The sequence below is a fragment of the Pleurodeles waltl genome, chromosome 2_1 (assembly GCF_031143425.1).
Source record: "Pleurodeles waltl isolate 20211129_DDA chromosome 2_1, aPleWal1.hap1.20221129, whole genome shotgun sequence".
Classification (NCBI taxonomy): Eukaryota; Metazoa; Chordata; class Amphibia; order Caudata; family Salamandridae; genus Pleurodeles; species Pleurodeles waltl.
The window spans coordinates 690,976,220-690,996,533 of record NC_090438.1 but is presented as its reverse complement, the minus strand read 5'-3'; positions in this window follow the sequence as shown (position 1 = coordinate 690,996,533).

The window sequence follows — 20,314 nt, the reverse complement described above, 5'->3', positions numbered from 1 at the left end:
CCTAATTTCATTTTCAATACTGTTAGGCATACCTCTCCCATAGGATAACCTTGTGTTGCCTTATCACATTTATTAAGTGCAGCATTTTATTAGCCCCAGGCAGCCAGTTCATTTTTGGTATTTATGAAAGTGTAATGGAAAACCCTCTTTAATGATTAAGTTGGATTTTTAATTAATTGCACTTTTGGAAATGCCCCCATTTTACTGCCTTTAGCCTTTTTGTGCCACAGCCTGTCTTGAGTCACATGACTTGGTATAACTAACAAGTAGACTTTGTGAATTCCTCCTAGACAGTCATATGATAGTGGGATTAGGAGTTCCTGAATGAGCCATCTGCAGGGGGCACGGGGGACAGAGCTGAGCACAGCCCCACTTGCACCTGAATACGGTGTGATCTACCGTCACACAAAACACTTGTCACCTCCACATTGTCATTGCAGCCAGTCTGGAGCCAGGAAACTCCATGAACTTCAAAGAACCTTTCTAGAAGCTTCACCCACCTTCCAGAGCAAGGGCACTGGGGTAAAAAACACTCTTCAGTACGCTCCAGGACCTGCAGAAGGACTTTCAGAGGACTTCCTGACGGTGTGACCTGCTGTACACTGTGCAAAACTGCTTTGGTGTGCCTGGAAGGACTGGTTTGCTGTCTGCAACCTGCCTTGAACCCTCAGAGGTCAGTCCTGCTGTTGAGCCCTACATCTTTACCTGAAAATGGGGCTACCAGAATGATTCCAAGGGCTACTTTGCTGGGCTACTCTTCAGAAACACAGGGACACAAAAGGTTACCTCATTTTGAATCCAAACCTGAACCCAGCCTGAGAGAGTCCAAAACTCGCAAGTGGGGTTCCAGCAGTCCTATGCCCTTGGCTAACCTCCTAAAGATGCCCAGATGGCCAACTATTTGCTTTGTGTAACTGTCTTCAGTTACAGCTCTCTGCCTCTTCCCAAAGGAGGTTTTCAGCTTCCCAAAAAGAGGCTAAGGGGCAAATTACGGGTCTGGAGGTCCAATCACCACATTACGAGGTTGGTGGGCAGACTCGTCAACCTACCACCGTCCCCACCAGGATCCAAGATCCTGATGGGCTGATGGTGGTCCTGGTTATAATCAGCTGTGGCGGTGCTGAACTCAGCACTGCCCTGCTGATTACATCAATGTTCTCCTGCAGCCTTTTCATGGCGGTTTCACCACCATGAAAATGCTGGTGAAGAACAAGTGCAGGGGGCCATAGGGCGCTCCTGCACTGCCCATGCCTGTGGCCTGTGACTTGGGCAGTGCAGGGGTCTCCCTGCCAGGCACTCTTGAAATGTGCACTGTTTGCTGTGTGCACAGTACGCATTTCAACTGCTGGTGCACCCTGGGTAAGGCAGCATTTCCGCCGGCTCAATTATGAGCTGGGAACAATGCTGCCACACCTTTCACACTGGGCTGACCGGTTGAAAGCTTGGTTTCCACCGGTCAGCCCAGTGGGAAAGTTGTAATAGGGCTAGTGGGGAGACCGCCAGCCCAGCCGCAATCTCCTCATTGGGAGTTTCACGGACAGATGTTTCCATCTGCCAAACTCCTAAAGACCCTCTAAGTCCCACTGAAGAAATCTTCACTGTGGCTTTGAACCAAGGTTCCCTCATGACAACACACCTTCCACAGACACCGCCTGCAATCTTGCCCCACTAAACTTTACCTTCTCAGACTATTTTGTTTCAACATGTCTTCTATGTACGAAAGAAAGCGCTAACTGGGCCCAATTCATTTCTTATAACAGAACCGCACTCCATTGCTGTCAGTCATATTTTTCTACTTTGACCTGATCTCACGCAACTAGGTGTCCATGGTTGGCACTTTGATCTTTTAGGTGCTAGATTTTATTAACACTTTAAAAACTCATAACCCTGTTTCCACTAATTTGATTTTTGTCATTTTGGTGTCAAATTATTTATTAAAACCTGCTCTACTCTTCTAAATTGGTGTGCGATTTTTCTTGTGTTGTTTTTCCCAGTTATTACTGTTTATGTGCTGCATACATACTTTACACATTGCACTAAGTTAAGCCTGACTGCTTTTTATGCCAAGCTACCCAAAGTTAAGCACAGGTTTATTTAGTGACTTTTTGTTGTTCACTCTGCAAGGGATTGTGGCTGTTCCTTGACCAGGACTCACACCCCAGCCAACAATAACCGAATTTCCCACAGGTACTCACTTTAAGAGTGAGATAATGAAGCTACTATGCACGGCGCTGCAATTTGAGCAAAAGTCCCATTGTAGTTCCAGAACAGAAGCATCAGGAGTTGCAGAAATGGTACATCAAAATCTAAGCTTGCAAAGGTATGTGCCTCAAAATCACCGAAATGGCCAGGCACACTTCCACTCTAGCTGATGAGTATCAGAAATATACCAGTACACCAAAATTACACCAAATTAAAAGACGGTAAGTTTTGATGGGGTGATCCATGAGAATTCCTTGTATTCCTTCAGCTGCACTTTTTATCCATTAGTCATGACAGTGTGTTTTGTAGTAATGCAAAGGATTGGCTGATATCAAAAGCTTTCTTTCTCATCAGGCGATTTGGAAACACTTTCAGCAAAAGAATATTCGTGTCATAATCTTTACAGGTGAAAAAATTATGCTCATAAATCTTGTTTGGAGCCTTGGTGGAAAGGTCGATATTAAATGAACCTTGTGACAAGCACAGCTGTGAAGTGTGCAAGCTTGTTGCAGTGGATTCATGCATCTCACTAAGAGAGTGAAGGCTGCCAATGAAAGTGTGATGACAACTACCAGTGATTCACAGTGTCAAGCTCGAGTTCGCTGCATGGATCTAGAGGGGGGGGGGTGAAGATTAAAATGAAGATTAAAATCACATTTTCTTTCCATTCTTCCATGTAAACTTACAATAGGTTCCTAACCCCTACCTGTAATAATTACCCACTGTGAATTCTAGCTCTCCTCCCTTCTGCAACATACGTTATCATCTTCTTGGAATCCCTTCCTGTTCTTCCTCCTGCATGTGTATTACCATGATATCTTTCCATTTTTTATCTTAAACTTGCCATCTCTTTCCCTGAGCTCTCTTTTCTGCCACAAGGAAAATCCCTTCCCTGAGGTTTTCTTTCTGTCCCCCCTACCTCATGCTCAGCAACTCTATTTGCACCATTCCTCTAACATGTCCATCAGCTTTGTCAAATATATTGTGTTCCCAGTAACTGAAAAATTTAGTACATCTGGCAGAAGCAGCATTGTTATTCTGTAAGCTATGTCAACACGATCCACCACTCCAATGCTCTTTGGTTTGCAAAAAAAGCTATCTTCCCATCAATGATCACTGGTTTACTTACCTTCCACCACACTGTCCTTGACAATAGCCTTGAACACATTAAACCTGCCCATCTCCATATGTTCCTCACCCGTAACAGGTCTTCCTCTATCAGTTTCAGCAGCTCAAAACCAGAAAATTGCACTAGTTCATTCTCCTTCAAATTATCCAAATGAACTATTATTACATCTGTCTTTGGACTGCTTCTCTTCAAATTTCACATTATTGGTAGTAGCTACCCGCCATTTTATTCCCCAATTCCTATTCAAGCCCTCTCTGTCAACCTCACACCTATCATGTCTAAACCTTCATACTTCTTTGCACACTTCACCCCCGAAACTCTGGAGGCCCAAAAAAACAAAATTGAAATGAAAAGATGGCCCAAAATAATGCAACCTTTCAGATGAACATGCCTGGTAGTTCTCGTCTATGTCAGAATGCTCTAACATCCTCACTGAAATGGCCTTCTGGCCATCTTTCATTAGTTTCACTTCCCAAGCCAGCTTGTAACATTCTCCTCACAAATTCGCCCCCATGCTTTTCATGACCCCAAAAGCATTCCTGATGAAAGGCCACACCTTCCAGCTTCCTGTCAATCATTATCGAGGACAACCCTTTCTCCACCAAAGTATTCACAAATTGCAATATGCCCTCTTCCACTGCCCCATAACCTTTCTGCGTAATTGTTCTCCTCTTCATACTTCTGTCTACAAACTCCATCCACACCAGTCTATATGCAGTATTTGTAGATGCTGTCAATTAGCCTTCTACTAAATGCCATGCTCTCATATCTATAACTTCCACAGTTCCTTCTGTGTGTGCTCTCCACTCCGTTACGTCACTGTCACCATACCACAGACACTGGAATCAAGATAAAGCTTCAACTAGCCCATTATCTTGTCCCCTTACATGTGCTGCTGCATGGTGTCTATCCAGTACTCCAATGTGTCCTTCACAGTGATGGTGGGCACTGTCTCCCCTTCTGACATCTTACCTTGCCATTTGCAGGGGTCACTCCGGTCTTTTTCCATCCAAATCAGTATTTTATATCACCCTTTAGTGCTCTGTTTCCTTGGCATAAAGGCTCTGTTCACTCACATCTCAACTGCCGTGAACCTCCCTTTATTTGCTCTGCACCTGCCCTCCTGTGTGCTTTTTGGTCCTCCTGGCCTATGCAATGACCCGTCATTTCCTGGTGTTTAGGGCCTACCTCTGCTTGTGTCGACAACCATAACCCCACAATCCCAGTGGTCAAACTGCCCTCCTCTTTGCAACCTTCTTTGACGATCGTGGACCCTCTTTTTTAGAGACTGGTCTACTCCTTTTCTGTGCCCCCTGAGCCCTTCTGTGAAGTAAAAGGGCCCCCACTCATGCCTCTCATAGGGGGTGTCAAGCTCAAAACTATTGCTTCAGGTAACCATGCAGATGTTGCTCAGCCTATATGCCACAAGGACCCCACTATCACAGTTTCCGCCTCCAAGCCCTCTTGACACCCTACACTTGGGGCCTCATTTACTGGTTTCCTCCTCTGCAAGCTCTTTTGCTGTGCTGCCCTAAACCAAACCAAAAGGGCAGTATCTATAAGATACAGTGCATTCCTGTCCTTGTCCCCTGCGCTGGCGCACATCACCAATGCAAACACGCTTGCACCATGGTGCCTGTGCTCCAGGGATGACAGTTCATGTGCAAAAAAGACACCTTTCTGCACATAAACTACCATTAATGGTGTTTTCCTCTTTCTATGTGTACTGTAGAATGCAGCACACATTGAAAGTGGAAAGAAACGGGTAGAAATGTTACTTTTCCCTGAGGTGCCACTTTAAGGCCACCCCTGAAGTGGCCTAAGAATCCGGCAAACTCTCAGAATTGTGAATATAAGAATGTATCAGATTCCACTGGATTCCATGAGTGTTGCATGGGAACATCCACAGCAAAACCCAAGGAACACCCCTTTAAAGCAGAGTTTATCCATGAAAGGGGTCCATATTCACAAGGCCATTAAAAGCCATGCAAGGTGTCTTTGCATGGCGTTGTAAATGTAGGCCGGCACACTGTGCCACTGGAGCATTAAAAAAAATTATGCTCAGTGACGCAGTGTGCCGCTACATCCTCGTAAATTAGGCTATTGGTCGCAAGAAGGAGTCTCTCGAGTAGTGGCCATAGGGCTGGCAGCATCATCTGCATTCCGTGCCTCATGCCATGGCCCCTACAACTTCTCGCTTAGAGTTTCCATCCCTTCTCATGGATCTGATGCCAGTAACGTGGTTTGAACTTAGCATCATGTGCTTCATCTCAGTCAATAATCTCTTAAAATTATATAAACCATGACTGGTGCTGGAAAATAGGCCCTTTTTCCCATTTCTACAAACTGCTTTTGACTGCATTACCCCGATCATGTGTACCAAAAAAACATCTTGATCTTGACCTCTTGTGCTGCCTCACACACTTCAGGCATTAATTAGTGTGCTTCTGAAAAGAGCAAACAGTAACAAGCTCCTATATTCTGCTGTAGCACAGGATACAACCCAAAACACAACACAAAAAAAACCAAAGCCGACCCGGAGATCCTCTCCAACTACCGCCCCATCTCCCTCCTCCCTTTCCCCGCCAAGGTTGCCGAGAAACTAGTCAACGCCCACCTATCCCACTTCCTCGAAGCAAACAACACCCTTGACCCCTCACAATCCAGGTTCCGCAAGAACCACAGCACGGAAACCGCCCTCATCGCATGCACGGACGACATCAGGACCAAAGTCGACAAAGGCGAGACCGTCGCACTCATCCTCCTAGACCTTTCCGCTGCTTTTCACACCGTCTGCCACCACACACTCCGCACTCGCCTCCACAACATAGGAATTCACCACAAAGCCTTAGACTGGCTCACCTCCTTCCTCACCGACCGGACCCAGAGAGTCCGCCTTCCACCCTTCCACTCCACCACTACCAAGATTATCTGCGGAGTCCCCAAGGGTCCTCACTCAGCCCCACACTCTTCAACATCTACATGATCCCCCTAGCCAACATCCTCCGAGCACACGGAATCACTATCCTCTCCTACGCAGATGACACCCAACTCATACTCTCCCTCACCCGCAACCCCACCACCGCCAAAACTAACCTACATGCTGCTCTCCTCGACACCGCCAGCTGGATGACCACTAACCGCCTCAAGCTCAACTCCAACAAAACCGAGATCATCATCTTCGGCCCCAACAAAACTACATGGGATGACTCCTGGTGGCTCACCGCCCTAGGCCCCTCACCCACCCCCGCAAACCACGCACGCAACCTCGGCATCATCCTGGACCCCTCCCTCTCCGTGACACAGCAAATCAATGCTCTAACCTCCTCCTGCTTCCACACACTCCGCACTCTAAAAAAATCCTTCAAATGGATTCCCCCAGAAACCAGGAAGACAGTCACCCATGCACTCATCAGCAGCAGACTAGACTACGGCAACGCCCTCTACGCCGGCACCACACTCAAACTCAGACGCAAACTCCAGAGAATCCAGAACACGGCAGCAGGCCTCGTCCTTGGCCTCCCCTGCCACGAACGAATCTCACCACACCCCAAATCCCTGCACTGGCTCCCCATAGACAAGAGAATCACATTCAAGATCCTCATCCACGCTCACAGATCCCTCCACAACACCGGCCTAACCTACCTCAACGAAAGAGTGAACTTCCACACTCCCACACGCAACCTCCGATCAGCCCACCTCCCCCTAGACACAGTCCCCCGCATCCAATGCACCACCACAGGAGGCAGGTCCTTCTCCTACCTCGCCCCCAAAACCTGGAACTCCCTCCCCACCAACCTTCGCAAAGCCAAAGACCTCCTGCTCTTCAGAAAGAACCTCAAGACATGGTTGTTCAAACAGTGACCCTCCCTGCCCCCCCTTGATCCCCCCCCAGCGCCTTGAGACCCTCACAGGTGAGTAGCTCACTCTATACGTTTTTTGATTGATTGATTGATTGATACATCTGTTGTCCCTCAAGAGTCGTTCTTCGCTATATTCAATACCCAATTTTTGCTTACAAAAAATTGTCTTTGGTTTAGGACCGGTTTTTGACAATTCGTGGTTAGAATGAGATTCATTAAAATTATGTCAAATTAACGAAGTGACATTTTCCTTCTAACATTCTAAGTGTGCAAGTTTTCCTTTTGAGGCCCAGTGGCTTGACATATTTTCCACTTTCCTAACTCATGTCTCAGGAAAGAATCACCATCGTCCTCCCCCATACAATACATTCCGTTTCTTTCCAGCACCAACATGCTAGGAATCCATCAGGGACTTACACCAGTACAGTTGTGTGGTGTAATACCCTTGGCAAGCTCTCCTGATATCATAATGCCAATAAATCTACACATGGGATCTCTTACTTAAGCCACCCGAAAAAGCCACACTGGGACAGCTCCATTCACTCTTGGGGAAAACATGAATACATTTATTTGCCAGAATGTTTGGTTAGCTCCCTAGTAAACAACGCTGGCGAGGACACAATGGTCTTTCTGGACAAGCGTGACTGATTTCTTTATTCTAAACCAAGAGTGACGTTTAGGTCACATCCAGCTGTTGAAGTACATAAAAAGTATAGGAACTGTGATCCTTAGTGCAATGACAGTGCTGTCAGAGAGTTTAAGAGCGGTTAATGATGTGGATAAAAAACAAATTATTCTGTAATTATTTTCTTGATTTTCCAGCTTCAGGTCTCTGCATACAAAACAAACGATGGATTAAACTCAGAACTGTGACTGGGGTTGATTGTTTGCACCCTAAAACATTGAAATGTAAGCTAAGCTATTGGAGGTTAGTGTGATGATTGCAGATGTTTGTGTGTGAAACCATAAAGTCGTAAAACCGAACCCTGATTGGTGTAGTGGTGAATAATAACGTGTATTTTAGTACTATCAGGTCCCAGCCTATGACAGAACGTACTCTGTATATGTGAATCATTATTTTAAAATTGTATTGCACACAGTATAAGTTAGGCTTCCGCAAAATGTGCAAAAACATTTAGGTCCTGATTCACAAAGGCATCTTATACTTTTGAGTAAATTTATTATTTTGGCTATCCACAAAGGGCCTGATTCACAAAGGTAACAATTTGTGAGTAATTTACAAATTTTTTTAAGTTTACTACTTTTTTCTTATTCTCAGAATCCAAGATTAAGTTACTTTAGGAGAAAAAAGAAACTGTAGTACGTCCATCACCACACATGACCAACCACTGGTACTGCAACATCTTTCGATAGAAAATAATGAATGTGAGGAATTTTAATAAAACTCCATAGGAAATAATGTTAAATTAAATTAAAATAAATTATTGAAAATACAATCATAAATCAATATATTTTGATGTTACAAAATATTTCGAAAGAGTTTGTGATTATTATGTAATGATAAAATATTTTAATACCCTATTTTAAAATAAAAAATAATCTAACAATACTTGTTAGTAAAATATAATTACATTCTTTTGATTAATTCTGTGCACTATAATTATTAATGCACATTTTTTTCTTTAAGAGGGAATTTATTGTTTAATTTGAACTTCAGAAAAATATAATTTAAATTAAAATAGTCTCTTTGACTAAAGACTTATAACTAATTTAATATATTTATTGTTTTTTTTTTAGTTAAATATATATTTTTTAATTGTCCCTATACCTAACCATAGGGAGGCCTGGGCAGAGATATCTGCATGGTAAAGTTGTAGAACAAAATAAAAATTGTTACACCACTATTAACCTAATTTTGAAATAAATTATAAATAAATGAAAACATATTAAGTTAAATTAGAATGATTTACTGAAGTTCAAATTAAAAAATATATTCCACCTAAAGATGTTTTAGCATACATTAATCCTTATCAAAAATGATGTATGGAATTCATGAACATTTCTTTACTTATAGTTTTTATAAAACATATTGGTACATTAATTGTAAAATTCAAAAAGTGCATTAAAATATGTTACATATTTACAATTAACTAATACATATTGACTATTTTTAATAAATATTAAATTATATTGCATTATATTTTGAACTATATTAAATCATTGAATATAATCTAACATTATTTGCTGGGTTTCTTTATTTTAATTTTAATTTTTGTTTCTATACCTCAATTATTTTCTATGGACGGCGTTGGGCTGTTGCACTTCCGGTGGTTGGCCAGGTGTGTTCTTTTTTTTTTTCTTAGTCAAAACTTATACTCCTGATTTTGTATTTTGTGAATAAGCGTACAGTAATAAACCTAGTCAAAATTGTAAATTACTCAAACATTTGAGTTTTAGTCATTGTGGCCACATGTACAAAGCTATTTAGCAGTTACAAAGGGTCCAATTCACAGAATCGGGCTGTTTGCAAAGGCTAAAAAGCCTTTTTTAGAGTACTAACCCTATTTTGCGAGTCAGTAGCCTATTACCGAATCACAAAATAGGGCTTGTCATTCAGTATTTGGAAGGGGCATGTTAAGGGCCCCAAGAAACCCCTTCCCCTTTGTGAATGTGGGTGCAAATATTCCTTAAGATTCGGTAGTGGTCCCATGGACACTGCCTACTCTTACGAAATGAAAAAAAACTTTTAATTTTGGTTTTTGAAATGCATCCCATATTCATGTAAGGAAAACGGGCAGCATTAAAAAAAGGTTTTATTGAAAAAGCTATCACAGACATGGTGGTCTGCTAATCCCAGCAGGCCACCATCCCTGTGACTTTGAGCCAGTCCCAGTGGGTCACACTTTGTGACCTGCCTCATGAATCTTGATGAGGCAGGTCTATTTGGGACCCATTGGGAATCACTAAATGAGACACATTAGTACATCGCTATTTGCAACTTCCTAATTGCGAATCACAAAGATTTGCAATTAAGAAGTTGCATGCAGAATTCTTTGAACATGTGGCCCATTGTTCATACTGGCTGGCTATTCCTCTTTCATCACATTCTCTTCTTTAGGGTTCACAATTAGGAAGTGGCACACGGGATTCTTCATACATGTGGCCCATAACATTTAAGAAAAAACAAGTGTTTTCAAAATATATATTTTCATACATGTCCATTAAAAAAATGCACCCAAGAACTCAGCCGGTAACACCGTTATGTTTCTTCTAGAAAAATAATACATATTTATAACCATGAAGCTAGCTTCAAGTTACTATCAATTAAGACCTGTACTAGGCTCATAAGCAGCTTTAGCATTTGTTGATGAACACATTTCACACATTTATATTTCTTTCAGGAAGCAGGCACCCTGTCGAGAAGGTTTGTTGTTTCTTCCTGAGCTTTCTGTTGATCCCTCCACTTCAAAGCAAAGGAGACCTCTCCGTGCCCTTCCATTGCTTTCTTCCCTATCAGCCAGAGGACCTAAAAGTTGGGAATACCTGTCCAAGGAAGGTTGTTTGTAAACAAAAAAAGCCTGAACTGTTTTTGTAAGAATGCATGGTTACATTGCTCATAATAGATTGCGTGGAAAAATTACCTCTGGGCAAATCTAGCTATTTATAGTTTTGAAGACTAGAATTTGACCTTGATGCATGGAGGCAATAGATTCTCTCTGCCAATGTCCTGCCATCCACCACCTGGGCCACCAATGGCAAGAGGGAATCAGAGGAGGGGATTCTGGTGAAGTATCCCCTGCTCCCCCTTTACCAGTGGCCAGTCAAAATCCTGCCATATTGGAACTGGGTGGCAGAATTTGATGCCTGATTCTAACATGGTCAAGTGATGGGGCAGATTAGTGATGGGACTTGCCAGGTCTGAGTTGGCCGTGGTACTTTACCCATTCCGGAGTTCAGGGAATCCATGTGTTATCACTAGGTCTGTTGTATAGGCCACCATGAATTTTAAGGATTGAGACATGGTCCCAATCCTGGAAGACCATGTGTCAGGTATGGAGGTATTAATGATGGAGGTGGTGCCCCTAGCAACTTAAAAAACACAATATGCTTAGATCCAACATTTTCATGTGGATCTTATCATATGGCTTTGTACTTTTGCACAAGCAACATACAATTCTTCAGAGAAAGCAGTCCAAACATTAAATTAAAAACATAACACAATAAAAAACCCAAACCAATTCAGAAAAAGCAAGAAAATTGCAAATAAAACAGCACCAAAAGTATTAAATTGTATTAGAGGAACCAGAGATATGGAATTAAAAGTTTTTAAGGCAACAATTACCAATAAGCTGCAAAGCTACCATCACAATATGCACATAGGCTGGAACCTAGGTGTCATTGCAGCACCTCGACAATGTAGCAGAGGTTGGGTAAGCCTTGGTGGGTGACACTGGTCAAAGTTTTACCTTGGGAATTTGATACTTTTCTGGTTCTGAAGATCCTTCTGAGGATAAGATAGTGCGGTATAGCTAGTGAGAAACCCTAAAAGCTGAATACTTCCTGAGGGGTGACCACTTGCTGAAGCCTTCATGTTTAGCACATAAATCTTTAAGCAAGGAAAAGTTAGGTTCTGTAACCACTCAAGTCACATTGATGCTAGTATGAATTCCGCACCTCATCTAAGACCACATTCAGGCATATTCACATTTTTGGCTCTCAATTTCCTTTAGACTTGGCAAGACAGGAGTCTGCAGCCAACAAGGATGCTACATGTTCAGATACACTTTGCAGTGGCCCCGTAGTAGCCTCAAAAGCCAGGTAGAAAAAAACAAGTGCGACAAATGACAATTTGTAGCCAACTGGTCCTGTCCTCCTTGAGGAGCTTTGGTGCCTTTTTCCCAGTCCACCAGAAATCAGAAAAATGACTAAGGACATTGTTTACAGTTTGGCAGAGTGGGAGCACCATCATCATTTGGTGGCACTCCTGCCCCACAAAACTCACAGCCCCCATGCTCTATTTAGAGTCAAGAGAAACATAGGGTTTACATCAGCAGAGGCCGTGTTGGCTCTGCAAGTACAAACCTCTGACACAGAGGCTTGCTTGCCAAGGAGCCACCATGTCACAAAAATAGTCATTTTCCCTTCTTACTATCCCAATGTAAGTAATTTCCCCTACCCATGTCCTCCATGCATTGCATGCGGAACATGGGACAGAAAATGTAGAAATGTCCCCAGGCACAGAGAAAAAAAACTCTTGGGTGTCAAGGCCATTTTTTGCTTTTTATGTTTAGAGAACACAAGCCCCCACATTGTGAGTTTGCTTTCTCTAAACAAACAAAAACTTTCCTGTGTGGGTAATTTAAGCATTATACCCACCTGGCAAACCCCTTCAATTCTGTGACGAGAGCCCTGATGTCACAGTTCCCTTCCCAGGGCAGGGATCACTTTCAGGGAAGTGGGATCTCTAATTTGGGTGGACTATCCTCTATCAGGGTTTATATGTCCCACTAGTTGTTAAAAGTTTCTTTATTCTTGGAAAGTCACTTTTGGTCTCTTCTACAGGGAGGGCTTTCTGATGGATACAACTACCTGTGGATTCCTCACCTCATGAATACTCCCATGGCGCCAGCATTCTACGGAAATCTTCTTACTAGTCTCTGCACGTCGACGAGGACGTCACTGTCTCGCACGCGACGCCGTCTGACGTCATACAGGCAATAAGAGGTCCTCGACGACGTGCGGACGTCAGTTCCCTTTTTTCCGTGCATTCGAAACGGTTATCTTCGAGGGAGCAACTGTTACTCTTGCGGTTACAGTGTATATCTTGCTGCGTACTCTTTCTCCGTGGAAATAATGTCGCAGAGAAAGTCTGGATTTAAGCCTTGTCGTGAGTGTGGAGGCAAGATGTCGGTGACGGATCCTCATTCCGATTGCCTTTGGTGTTTGAGCTCCGACCACGACGTCTCGACTTGTGATTCATGTCAGCACATGAATCCGAAGGCCCTTAAAGAACGTGAGGCGAAGCTGTTTATGGCCAAGTCAAAGGAGAAGCATCACAAGAAGTCTTCTCCAAAACATCGGCGTCATCGAGACTCCCGGCGCCGTAGAGAATCTCGGCGTCATTCAAGGGAGGCTCGTTCCAGGTCTCCGGATCGGCGCCGAAAGACATGGGAGGTCAGCCCCACGGTGACGCCGCATCCTTCGACGCCGTTGCCCTCTCCGGCGTCACCAACTTCGCCTGGACAGGCGTCGGTGATTGAGGTATTGGAGCCTCAAGTGTTTTCTCCGGCGCAGACGCCGAGGCCGGAGTCGGGGTCGCCTCCGAGACAGGCACCCCAGTATCCGGCTTTTCCCACCCCTGGAGCCGATAGTTCCGCATTCTTGAATGCGATGTATGCCATCTTCCAACAGATGGCTCCAGGGGGTGCTCCGGCTGGGCCTTTGGCCTTTTCTTTGGGTGATCCTGCGCCTCTTCGGCCGGCACCCTTTATGCCCTTTCTCCCGTTTGGGAACGTGGGCTCGGCGCCAGTGTCGGCGCCGGTGGCCGCTCCGGTGGCTTCAGAAGGATTGGCCCCGGGGATTTCCATCCCGTCGACGTCGGGATTTCGGCCTGTGACTCCGGTGGGTCCATCTGCTTCAGCTGCTCTTTCGTCGGCGCCGAAGTTACATGTGGCGCCGGACGCGGCGTCGGTGGCTTCTGAAGATCGGCGCCGATCTTCGACTTCGGCGGAGGCATTGTCGACTCCGCGTATTGAACAACGACTTCATTCGAGGAGACGTGCTCTCCGGGTACTAGAAGAGCAGGAGTACCAACGAGCCCTAGAGGAAGGAGAGCTAGAGGACTCGGGTGATGGGCTGCGTGGACTGGAGTCGGCCAGTGGGCTGGACACTTCCCCTGAGTGGGACCTTTCGTCCCCGGGGGAATATACTGAGGAAGCTGCTTCCTTTCATACAGTGGTACGGAAGGCAGCTAGTTTTTTGGACCTGCCTTTGCCGGTGGTGGAGGCAAAACAAAACCTTTTGACGGAGGTGTTGCATCCGGCCTCAGCCGCGGCGGAGCCTCTGTTACCTTTTAATGACGCTCTGCTGGATCCGGTTTTAGAGGTGTGGAAGAGGCCGGCATCTTCCCCAGCAGTTCACAGAGCCGTGGCCAGGAGGTATCGGACGGCTCCAACTGATCCTGGTTTCCTATCTAGGCACCCTACGCCGGAGAGCTTGGTAGTGCAGGCCTCCTGTTCGTCCAAGTCAGCGCCTGGTTCTTTCCCGACGGTGCCTGGGGACAGAGACTCAAAAAAGCTAGAGGCGCAGTCGAAGAAGATTTTTTCGTCCTGCAGTCTGGCGTTAAAGGCCACTAATGCGACCTGTATCCTGGGGAGGTATATTCATGCTCTGATGGATGACATCTCCTCTTCGTTTACAGAGCTTCCCCAGGGTCTTTTGGATCTTGTCTCTGATGCCCAGGCTGCTGCGACCCAAATTATCCAGACGGGACTGGATACCACCGACTCGGTAGCCAGAGCAATGGGCACAACTGTGGTGGAAAGGAGACAGGCCTGGCTCCGTAACTCGGGCTTTTCGGCAGATGTACAGTCCACATTGTTGGATCTCCCGTTTGATGGGGACAAACTGTTTGGGGCTAAGGCTGATTCGGCCTTGGAACGTTTTAAGGAGAGCAGGGCCACGGCTAAGTCGTTGGGACTCCAAGCTCCTTCTTCCACGGCCTCTTCCAGATTCTTCAGGAGGTTTCGTGGATTTGGGCGTGGCTCTTCCTCCTCTTCCTTTCGGGGAAGATATCAGCAACCTGCCTCTTCCCACCCCTATAGATCTTTTAGGGGGAGGGGTAGGGTCCGCACCAGGGGAGCCTCTCAGCAGCACTCTGCCTCTTCCTCATCCTCTGGCGGGGTGCAGCAGGGGAAGCAGCCTTAGGCTTCCACCATTTCCCACTCACTCCTCTCCTGTAGGGGGAAGATTACAGCATTTTCTCACCAAATGGGAGACTGTTACGTCGGACACTTGGGTTCTCAGTGTTGTGGGAAAAGGCTACACCCTTCCCTTTCGGGAGTTTCCGCCCCTCATCCCGCCCCGCCCTTCGTATTGTTCACAAGAACACCTCCTGTTGCTAGAACAGGAGGTAGAAGTCCTCCTTTTAAAGGGCGCGGTGGAGTTGGTCCCGGAGCAGGAAAGGGGTCAAGGAGTTTACTCAAGGTATTTCCTGATTCCCAAGAAGGATGGTCGTTTGAGACCAATTCTGGACCTGAGGATCTTGAATTGGTTCCTCAAGCAGGAAAAGTTCAAGATGCTGACCCTAGCACAGGTGCTTTTGGCGTTGAACATGGAAGACTGGATGGTGTCTGTCGACTTGCAGGATGCTTACTTTCATATCCCGATACTCAAGTCACACAGGAAGTATCTCCGGTTTGTGGTGGGATCGCAACACTACCAGTTTGCGGTCCTTCCGTTTGGTCTTACTTCAGCACCTCGAGTCTTCACGAAGGTGATGTCGGTGGTTGCGGCAGAGCTCAGAAGGAAGGGGATAGCAGTATTCCCTTACTTGGACGATTGGTTGATCAAAGCCAAGTCCTCGGAGCTTGTGTTGCGTCATCTGCAGTCAACAACCCAGTTGTTGTTCGACCTGGGCTTTTCGGTGAACGAGCCCAAATCTCACCTGGAGCCCTCTCAGCGCCTCCTGTTCATAGGGGCAGTACTGGATACAACATTGGGTCGGGCCTTTCCTCCGCCTCAGCGGATTCAAGATATTCAGGATTTGGTTCCAATGTTTCGAAATGGAGCGGTAGTTCCAGTCCTCAAGGTCCTTCGTCTGCTCGGTCTTTTTGCCTCCTGCATTCTGTTGGTCATGCATGCTCGCTGGCACATGAGGGCTCTTCAGTGGTGCCTCCGAAGGCAGTGGTCTCAACACAGAGGGGATCTAGAGGGTACTGTCAAGATCTCCAGAGATGCTGCTGTGGATTTGAAGTGGTGGATTGCAAGCAACAATCTTTCACAAGGAAAGCCGTTCCAGCAGTCGCCACCAGTGGCCACAGTCATAACGGATGCTTCCACTCTAGGGTGGGGAGCTCATCTGGGGGATCTGGAGATCAAAGGTCTTTGGTCTCCAGAGGAACAGATTTTTCACATCAATCTGTTAGAGTTACGGGCTGTACGTCTGGCTCTCAAGGCCTTCCTCCCTTCCCTTCGTGGTCAGTCGGTACAGGTCCTAACGGACAATACTACCACGATGTGGTACATAAACAAGCAGGGAGGAGTGGGGTCGTACCTTCTCTGCAGAGAAGCTCTTCGACTATGGTCCTGGGCAAAGGACCATCGGATTTGCTTGATAGCAAACCATCTGGCCGGAGTCTTGAACGTGCGTGCGGACAGTCTCAGTCGCCACTTCTCGGCAGACCACGAGTGGCGTCTCCATCCAGATCAAGTCCGTTTAATCTTCCACAAGTGGGGGTTTCCTCGGGTAGATCTGTTCGCCACTCGAGAGAACGCGCATTGTCCGTTGTTCTGCAGCCTTCAGTATCCGATGCAGGAAGCGTTGGGGGACGCGTTTCAAATGACCTGGTGCGGCCAGTTGCTTTACGCGTTTCCTCCCATACCCTTGATTCCTCGAGTATTGAGGAAGATTCGCCAAGACCGGGCTCTAGTAATCTTAATAGCTCCGGATTGGCCAAGGAGGGTGTGGTACTCCGACCTTCTCCAACTCTCAACGTGCCCGCCGCTCCGTCTCCCTTTCAGGGCAGACCTCCTCTCACAGTCGCAGGGGCAGGTTCTACACCCCAACCTCCAGAGTCTGCACCTACATGCCTGGAGATTGAACGGGGCAACCTGAGTTCCTTCTCTCTCCCGCCTGAGGTAGTGGATGTTATATTAGCGGCCAGGCGACACTCCACTAAATCTATCTACGCTAATAGGTGGTCTAAATTTGTTGCGTGGTGTGGAGAGAGGCAGATTGATCCTTTACATGCTCATCTATCGGACGTTTTGTCTTTTGCTCTATCTCTGGCGCAGAAAGGCTGTGCAGTGGCTACCATTAAAGGTTATTTATCGGCCTTGTCAGCCTTCATATGTCTTCCAGACCAACCATCTTTATTTAAATCCCCTATTGTTATCAGATTCTTGAAAGGTCTTCTAAATCAATATCCTCCAAAGCCATTCGTTATGCCGCAATGGGATTTGTCCTTAGTCCTGACTTTCCTTATGGGGTCCCCTTTTGAACCTATGCATTCTTGCCCCTTGAGGTATTTGGTTTTAAAAACAGTCTTCCTGATAGCTATAACATCAGCAAGGAGAGTGAGTGAGTTGCAGGCCTTATCAGTAAAACCCCCTTATACAACTTTTTATGGGGATAAGGTGGTGTTGAGGACCAAGGCTGCTTTCCTCCCGAAGGTTGTTTCACCCTTCCATTTGGCTCAGGCAATTACTTTGTCCACGTTCTATCCTCCGCCTCATCCTTCCAAAGAGGAAGAAAGACTGCACCGTCTGGACCCAAAGAGAGCGTTGAGCTTCTTTATCGATAGAACAAAGGATTTCAGGCTGGAGGATCAGCTGTTTATTGGATACGTGGGCAAGAGGAGAGGAAAGGCAGTCCACAAGAGAACACTATCCAGGTGGGTTGTTCTTTGCATTAAAATATGTTACTCTTTGGCAAAGAAGGATCCTCCTGAGGGCATTAGAGCTCATTCCACCAGAGCTAAGTCGGCCACTTCGGCCTTAGCCAGAGGTGTTCCTGTGGTCGACATCTGCAAGGCCGCAACTTGGTCGTCCCTTCACACTTTTGCAAAACATTACTGTTTAGATTCTGAGGTTAGAAGGGACGGCCATTTTGCACGGTCAGTGCTGCAGGATTTCTTGGTTTGACCATTTAGGCACCCACCGCCGGGCGTGGTACTGCTTTGGGACTCTATTCATGAGGTGAGGAATCCACAGGTAGTTGTATCCATCAGAAGAACGAGTTACTTACCTTCGGTAACGACTTTTCTGGTGGATACATTAGCTACCTGTGGATTCCTCACGGTCCCACCCGCCTCCCCGTTGCCTTTATGGTCTTGCCAAGTAATCCTTGAGTGTGCTCCTCTTGGTCTTTGAGGGTGCAATAGATGTGTATATATATAATATATTTATATATATGTAGGTATATGTCTATATATCTTTATGTATATACTTGGTGTGTGTATATATTTTAAAAGAGAGAGTTTTATATATATATATATATATATATGTACATAAAAAGATTTACAGTTATTCATACAATGTGGTGTATTTTTACATTATAATGGATGTTGCTTTGTTCTTTCATTGCATTGCCTGGTTGTTCTCATGCACGTAAAAAATGATTGGTACTGACGTCCGCACGTCGTCGAGGACCTCTTATTGCCTGTATGACGTCAGACGGCGTCGCGTGCGAGACAGTGACGTCCTCGTCGACGTGCAGAGACTAGTAAGAAGATTTCCGTAGAATGCTGGCGCCATGGGAGTATTCATGAGGTGAGGAATCCACAGGTAGCTAATGTATCCACCAGAAAAGTCGTTACCGAAGGTAAGTAACTCGTTCTTTAGGCCTCATGCAGCTCATCAAACATGGCTCCCTCAATTTCTAGTGCTGTACACTCACAACTGCCCAGCTAGATCTTCTGACAGAATGAAGCCCTTCTGCCTTTTGTGACCTTGTAGCAATGAACAGGAGACCAATCATATTCCCCCTGGTGAGCAGTTCCAATTCTTGGGTGCAAATGGAGATCAGGAGTCTTTTTTCCCAGCAGTTATGCACAATATTCTTTCCTTCTTCAGGTGTTCTTCCAGGACCAGAAATGGTCTGAGGAGATGGTGGTAAGGTGAATCTCTTCTCTTGTGCACTAGCTAGTGGTTGTAGAATCAATACACACAAACCCAACCTCTCATTTTAGCATTTCACTGTCATTTTAGTGTAAAGCTTCCTAGAGTCCCTCTTAAAAGATGGCTTCTGTCAGCCTTATTTCCCAGGCAAAAGCCAGGTTTTTACCTTAACTGCCTACCCCTATGGAAATGAGAGAATGCCCCTTTTCCCTCTTCTGGAAACGGTCCTTCTTCTACTGTAGGGGAACATGAATCACTGAGGATCCTCTGGGGATGAATACATTTCATTAATTTGGTCCTCGTTTGGGATTTCCATTTGAAGGAGAACACTGTTGTGGCAGTCCTTTGTGACACCACCTGGTTTTCTACGAAGTGGTCAGCTGTTGGCACTACAATAACCTCCCTGTCCTTAGAAATGGCAACATTGTCCTTCCGCTGGCTGGCAATTCATTCCCAAGTGGGATGCCACATATAGTAACTGGAAGATAGGCCACCACCTGAAGATGTTTCAGTTTACTTTTATGTCATATATTTGCACCATAATTATCAAAGCCTACTTTCACCACTGAATTCAATGCTTGGTACAAAAACAAATAACTTTTAAGCAGGTTTCCATGATTTTCATAGGCTGATTTGCGAGAGTCGACTTATATTCACAATATTGCCCGTTCACGTAAAATGTAACTTGGCCTACACAGTGGCAAACATCATTTGGCAACTTCTCACTGTGAGGCCCTGATTACATTATGCACCTAGCACTGTGGGTTTACACTGTAAACTTAAGGTTGGCATATTAAATGTAGTAAAGTTGTTTTCCTACAAGGCAAATCTCTTTCCCTACCCAAGTGCCTCTTCAGTGGTTTTAAAACTGCAACCCAGACGGAATACAATGGTGTTTTGTAGAGCTGTGGATTTCAACCACATATATGGGCGATATATTGCCAATATCTGCAAGCTGAAAAATTCTGTGAAAGCTCATTCTCAAATGCCCTATAGACGGGTGACTCTTCCCTGTAGCCACGATGTCGACCTGCATGAAAGGTGTCAAGTGCCTCGTACAACGGTCCCAGTAAGGAAATAATAAAGCACACATGGCAACACAAACCTTGGCACTCTTGTACCTCTGATTGAAGATGAAGCTACATATTCAAGTTATTAGCAAGGCAGCGTTCTCTGACAATGAGGAAGAGTAAAGTACCAAGCAAGAATATCCAGAAATAGATCGAGTAGCAGTTCCAACTGCGAGAAGTAAAATCCAAGAACAAGAAGAGTAGCAAGGATGGGGAAAAGCATGACACAAATTAAGGAAAGAATGCATTGT